We start from the raw sequence: 7,081 nt of genomic DNA, 5'->3' as shown, positions 1-7,081 counted from the left end.
ACTTATTCAAAGAGTCCCCTCCCTCCGTCACCCCCCCTCGAAGGTCAAAATACTACAACTAGATCCCGTACTATCCCGGGGCGAAGGGGTGGGGGGAGTGTGAAAATGCATATTTAATATATAACAATATTTCTTTCTAGCTACCGGTACGTCACATATTCTGTCTTTTTTACACATTTTTAATTTTTATTTATTTATTTATTTTTCTGGGGACAAAATTCAACTTGTCAATGTACAGACAAGGTTAGCCTCCAGGGTGAAGCATGAAAGAAAGTGCATTACAGTACACTCGGAAAATAGCAGTAGCAACAGTGCCACGCTTATATCGGTGGAAATGCATCACATAGCAGGGCTTCTGATCAATATTTAATAAGACAAAATCCAGCATCTTGGCTATTTAACGAGACCTAATCTGTAGGACAAATAATTAATTAGGGAGGGGTGCATGACGTCATTTTCAGAAGGATTTCACAAATTCAGTAGGATGGGGTGTAGTTTCAGTCAATCAAGGTTTTAGTGTTTCCAAAATATTGCATTAATTATTATTATTATTATTATTATTATTATTATTTTATTATTATTTATTTTGCAGATGCCTTTATCCAAGGTGGCTTACAGAGACTAGGATGTGTGAACTATGCATTATTATTATTATTATTATTATTATTATTGTCGCAGTTGTTACTCTACCAGTAGGTATTACTGGCACTGAGGCAGTTGATTTCGATGCGGCCAGTAGCTGCACAAAACAAATTCTTAGTATAACCCCCCCCTTCCCTTAGTCTAAACTGATGCATATAGAAAGATATCTTTCTTTATCCCTGACAGCAGTCTCAGCATCTCAGTGTCTCAAGCCTTGTTGGACGGCAGTAGGCTGTACAGTGCGTGCAATATATCTTTTATATCTATATATTTAAAAAAAAAAAACAGGAAGATTTGCTTGCTGTGTCTTAAAAGAGAATGGAATCAGCTTCACAGTAAGACATGAGCCCAGAGGAACCCCTCCTCCCTCCTTGCTCCCCACTTCCTCTCCCCTGGACTCAGTAATTACCACTGCTGCAGAGGATGTCTTTACAAAGGCTCTCCGAATCCAGACAGGCTAATCCCAAAGTGAAAGGACCTGTCTCTCGCTGGAGTGGCTTGGCAGGTGGCTTGTGTTAATGAGGTATTAGTGAGATACAACAGTACAGAAGCCTAACATGTTAACCAGGGCATTTCTTTTTATTACGAGGGGTAAACACTGGGGCAGTGTTTAATTATCTGGACTGGGATAATGGGAGCCCCATTGACCCCCAACCATTGTGTTAGCTACTGGTGCTTATTGATTGTATGCGTTACTGGGAAAAACTACAGGCACAAACAATGTCAGGCAAAGATGCTGCAGCTCAATCCGTGCCCTACATATATAGAGCTAGGGCAGTTAGCTGCTATTGTATGTGCAACAGGCCGTGTTGTGTGACACACTGCCACTGTGGATTCTCTCCTGTCCCGTTGGGGAGATGAGATGAGATTACTAGCTCTTAAAACATGGATGCAGACGAGCTCGGCTCTTTTGCATTGTGGTGAAAGCATTAAGGTTGAACAATTATCTAGCAGTAAGACAGCTGTACGGAGAGGGGGTCCCACTGCAGTCAGACCACCCTGCCAGAATGGAACCTGCGATTCAACAAAGCCTCCTGCAGACTTCACAGCAGGCACTTAGTGAAGCCGTCGCGAGGCAGGGCTGCCTCTTTAGCACTCTCAGCGAATCTGTTTGCACTGCAAACTAATTAAAGGTAATTAACATTTCTGGAACTCAAAGGGACAGGAAGAGCTGCTAATTAAAGGCAAATATGAATAAAAGAATAAAAAAAACCCTGCTGAATAGAATCCCCTGTGCAGCTAGCGGGGGGTGGGGGGGTGGGCATTAAGATGGTCGTTAGAAGTAATTAGGTCATGGAACATCACACAAGACCGTTAGTGGTCAGACTCCGCATATGTACACATCTACGTACAGCACGTCAATCTCAGTGATTTCTATTATGAAAACGGTGTGATAGCGTGTATGAACTGTGCCTGTACAACTGTGCTGGATATTTAATGTGATAATAAGATACACGTTCCTGTCTCCTGTTATACTATACTGTTTAATATTCTGCATCTGAACATTCAAGAGAGTCTCACCGCCCACTCAATCTGCTGCTGTCACTTGCATTACTCTCCCAGCCTCCCACACTGCCTTGCAGCAATCAGCACTTCCTTTCAAACAATACACAACCCTTCCCCGTTTGTGATGCCTGCCACAGCAAGTGCTGAAACACAGCGCTGACCCTCTTTACCAGCAGAGACTTGCAGCCACCAGTGAGAATGCTGTGGCAGCCTGACTGGCTACTTGTCTTCATGTGATACAGGGTGTCTCTCTTGCCCGGCCCGCCAGTGCTAGTAACGCAACACACAGCTTTGGGAATGGCTTCTTCAGTCAGGATCAATCACCTGGTCAAGAGGTTCCGTGCTGTTCTATATAGAACCCTGCAGTGTTCCGTGCTGTTCTATATAGAACCCTGCAGTGTTCCGTGCTGTTCTATATAGAACCCTGCAGTGCTCCGGGCTGTTCTATATAGAACCCTGCAGTGTTCCGTGCTGTTCTATATAGAACCCTGCAGTGTTCCGTGCTGTTCTATATAGAACCCTGCAGTGCTCCGGGCTGTTCTATATAGAACCCTGCAGTGCTCCGGGCTGTTCTATATAGAACCCTGCAGTGTTCCGTGCTGTTCTATATAGAACCCTGCAGTGCTCCGGGCTGTTCTATATCAAAGCCTGCAGTGCTCTGTGCTGTTCTATATAGAACCCTGCAGTGTTCCAGGCTGTTCTATATAGAACCCTGCAGTGTTCCAGGCTGTTCTATATCAAAGCCTGCAGTGTTCCGGGCTGTTCTATATAGAACTCTGCAGTATTCCGTGCTGTTCTATATTGACATCTGCGGTGATCCATGCTGTTTTATATAGAACTCTGCAGTTACCTCTGGAAAAGGGATGTAAAATAGCAGCAACTACCTGCCATTATTGTATCCCTGCGGAATTCCCAACTATGAACAAAAGTTATAATTTTTTTGGATTCCACACAAACACCTTGTCGAAGCCAAAATGCAAAAACAAGTTTGCTGCTGTAGCTGGCAGTGGTTGTAACTAAACTGAGTACAGAGCATGCCAAAGGTATTCGCTGACTGCGCTTAACAGGGCCAGACAAAACTACTTGTACAGCAGCAAGTCTGAAAGGCAGTCCAGTGCAAACAGTTCCTGCTGCTGCTTCAAATGCTGCTTGCAAGTCTCCTCTGAAAAGCTGTATTGTTTTTTTTGCCTGTTCCTCTAGTTCAGCAAGCAGTACCAATAATACCAGTACTGTAATACATCGAAACACACATGCCTTTCCAACAGCAATACTGAGCACTCCACCTCTCTGGTGGGGAGCAAGCTGCCAGTTTCTGGTCTTGTATCGCAATAAGCTTCACATCTGAACACTTTTTTGCAGTGGCACGCATTTCCAAGCAAATCTGCTTTTCGTGCGGTGTGCATTTTCAAATCTTCATAAAACTGCAGAGGACCGTGCCAAGCTCTTTAGTATAGTAAGTGCATGGACTGCAGCAAAAGCAATTAGTGACACCCCTATAAAGAATCTCATTGTCTGGAAGAATTGGCTATAAAGCCCATAATGCCATTACAGCACCCCCCCCCCCCACTGCATAGCAGTTTGAGCCACTGCTGGTTTCACTGTGAGCTTAATAAGACACAGCTGAGCTTATTGCTATAGACTGTGGCTAATCAAACTGCTTGGGGAAACTGCTGTGCAACAGGAGAAGGATTTTATTATTTTTTTTTTTTAAATAAGGACACAACACATATAGGAACAAAATTTATTCCAATTTCAAACAGAACTTTTTTTTTTTTTTTTTTCAGGAGAAGGTTAAGAAAATCCAGGTTTTTTTTTTTTTTTTTTTTTTTTTTTTTTTAATGAGGTTCAGGCAACAGTGGCTGAAACAAAACAAATTAAAAAACGAATGGCTGAACAATACTGTAACCTTACAGAACCCCCACCCCGACTGGTTAAGCAGTACTGTGGTTTCTAGACCCCCTCCCAAAAACAAACAATACATGCAATTTTAAAAGGACACAATTATTAAAAACAGCAGTATCTTTTAAATTTTTTCTTTAATCTTAAATACAGAATAAAGTTGTCCCACCCCCCCCCCCCCCCCCCCCCCCCCCGTTTAAAAATTGGACCTTAAAATATAACAGGTCCGTCTAATGATTTCCACAACATTGGCACTTGTATGAGTCTCGCACTACAAAGAAGGGAATTGGCACACGCATTATTGTACAGAATTTACATTTGGTATACTTAAAAAACAAAGAGCACAGAAAGATAATTAATACATGACTGTGGTTTGTATACAATCACTACACGATGGTGAACCTCGTTCATTTAAAAAAAAAAAAAAACAACCAATCAATTGAAATTCAGCGCTGCTCACACACAGGGCTCAAGTGTGGGCACACAAAATAATGTCTTAAGCTTCAACGACGCCTCTCTGGATCACTTTCTCGGACGAGCAAAACTTCATAGCGGTCAATCATTAACACGTTTTTATAGAAGTACGGTAGCCTTGATTATACACTGATAAAAGTTTTATTTCGGCACATGCCAGCTAGCTGGATCCTACGTGACCACGGGTAACGCAATGCTATTGTACTATAGAGAGAGAAAAAAAAAAACCAAAAACCACCGTCTAAGAGTAAGCGTGACTTTCTGCACTAGTGCCTCAAAGAATGTGCATCCTGGCACATTCCTATACATTGCAATGATCCATGCCCTTTGTGTTCAATACAATAATCTTACAACTGCACAATCTTTAAAAAAAAAAAAAAAAAAAAAAAGTCAAAAAATGAACACAAAGCATGCCCCTTCCCCCCCCCCCCCCTCTTTCTAACTACTTATGTCTAGGACTTGATTACAAAATGCAGCCCAGTAAACAACAATAACAACAACAAAAAAAGATAGTTCATCTTCAATGCATACACTGCTACATACACTGCTAAACTAATCTTAAAAACTAGCCCGCTTTCAGATTTGTTATTGGTAAGACATTTAATTCAAATGGTACCAGGTGTTCAAGCACTAGGACCCTCCATTCACTAATTTCTTCTTTTCTTTGATTAACACAGAAAACAATCCTCGAAGCTTATCCCTAGGGACCCTAACACCCCCCCCCCCCCCCCCCCCCCCCAAACCCAAAAAAAAGACTGATGCCAAACTCCTGACTCCTTTATATATGTTAAACAAATAATAAAGTGAAGTGGCCAGGTAGGGTATTCTACCACAGAACACACACGACTGTGCCCTTGTGTATATTTCTGTTCAGGAAAAATCGAGAGAGCAGCAGTTTTGAATCACAAGGAGGCAGGCAGACAGGTGGCGTGTGATCAGTCTCTCCGGGGGAGCGAGGGGCGGTGGGGTTGATGCTGTCACACGGCCTGTACCGCAATGTAATTTCAGGATCTCGGCTCATTCCTCTGTTACAATGCAATGCAGTGTTAGCTCACTGAATGCATCTCTTGCAGTCAAGCACGTGCCCCTGCTTAAATAAGGCCATCAGAGCCCAGAGTATGAACCGCCATGCAAACCCCCAGAGGCAACGTTTAATGAGCCTAGCTAAAATACAAAACACACACCAACCCTAATCTACCCCAGGTAACTGCAGGTGGTTCAGGGTCAGTGAAAATTTATTTTATTAAACTCAATGAATCACTTCCAAAGTCTGCCCTTTCTATGCATGTGGGAATTAAATGATCTTTATGGCCTAAAAGAACAAAATTGCTGAGTTTACAAAACTCACTCACTCTCATTATAAAAAGAAATGATGAAACGCGACAATGAAAAAGGTACAGCTGGGTATTGTTAGCACTCCCACATGGCCACTTCAGTGCAATTACCAGCCTGGCTTAAGAGTGCTCACAGCAATGCAGATTTACATAGCTTTTTAAAGAAGAGCGAGTGTGTGCGAGTGTGGAGGGGCTACAAGGCTTGTCTGTAATGGTCTAAAAGCTTATTCCGTATTCTACTTTTAAACACTGAAAATCAGACCACAGCAAATCCTTAAAGTAATGATACAAAAAAAGCTTTACTAAAAATCGAGTAGCATCGGGTACAATAAAACTAGCAGCAAAACAAATAAAAACAAGAACACACAATCCAAATCACTAACCCTCTGCTCTCCCAGATCAATAACCCACAGCTCAAAAAAAAAAAAAGCCCTTTCATAGACGTGTCCTGTCTGACACAGAGAATTTACTGGACTCCCAATGCGAAGGCAGTCTGAGCCATTCCTGGTTTTACCATGAGCTTAAAAAGACTTTGGGTTCCTTCCAGATTTCCCTCCCTATGATTTACCTGGCTGAAGTCACAGTAAAACCTGGAATGGCTCACACTGCTATGCAATGGGAGTCTTGTTTTACATCCCCCTGCCCTTTCCGTATGAGTCCTGGTTTCCATACTCTCCTACGATCACCTCCTCCACATGGTCCTGAACCTTTCCAAGAGACACTGGGGCAAATGTGTGACAGCAACACCAGGAAGAGACAGGCAACACTTGTTACGGGTCAATTTCAGCTTCAGCGGCCTCAAAAATAACATCAGATCAAAGGAAACGGCACCAAAAGCCCAAAAGGATCCTCGCCTCTTCAAGCACGCTCTTAAGAGTGGGAGTTCCAGTTAAAAAGTGCAGGTGCTTAATTATGTTTGGGAGTCTCTTTACTGATGCATTGAAACGCTTTACCAAAAGCAAACCCACATTGTGTAAAACAGTGCCCCCTACAGGATCACCAGGGAATATTTGTGCATGTGTTTTAGTATAAACTATAGCCTTATCTATCTTAATCTTAAAAAAACGACGACGATGGCACATTGCATTAGCTGTGAATCTATATCAATCCACACACACTACATTAGCTGTGAATCTATACCACTCCACACACACACTGCACTAGCTGTGACTATCTATCCACACACACACTACATTGCATTAGCTGTGAATCTATATCTATCCACA

This window comes from Polyodon spathula, chromosome 27, assembly GCF_017654505.1.
Source record: "Polyodon spathula isolate WHYD16114869_AA chromosome 27, ASM1765450v1, whole genome shotgun sequence".
NCBI lineage: Eukaryota > Metazoa > Chordata > Actinopteri > Acipenseriformes > Polyodontidae > Polyodon > Polyodon spathula.
The sequence above is the reverse complement of the archived record's forward strand: the minus strand, read 5'-3'. Positions refer to the sequence as shown.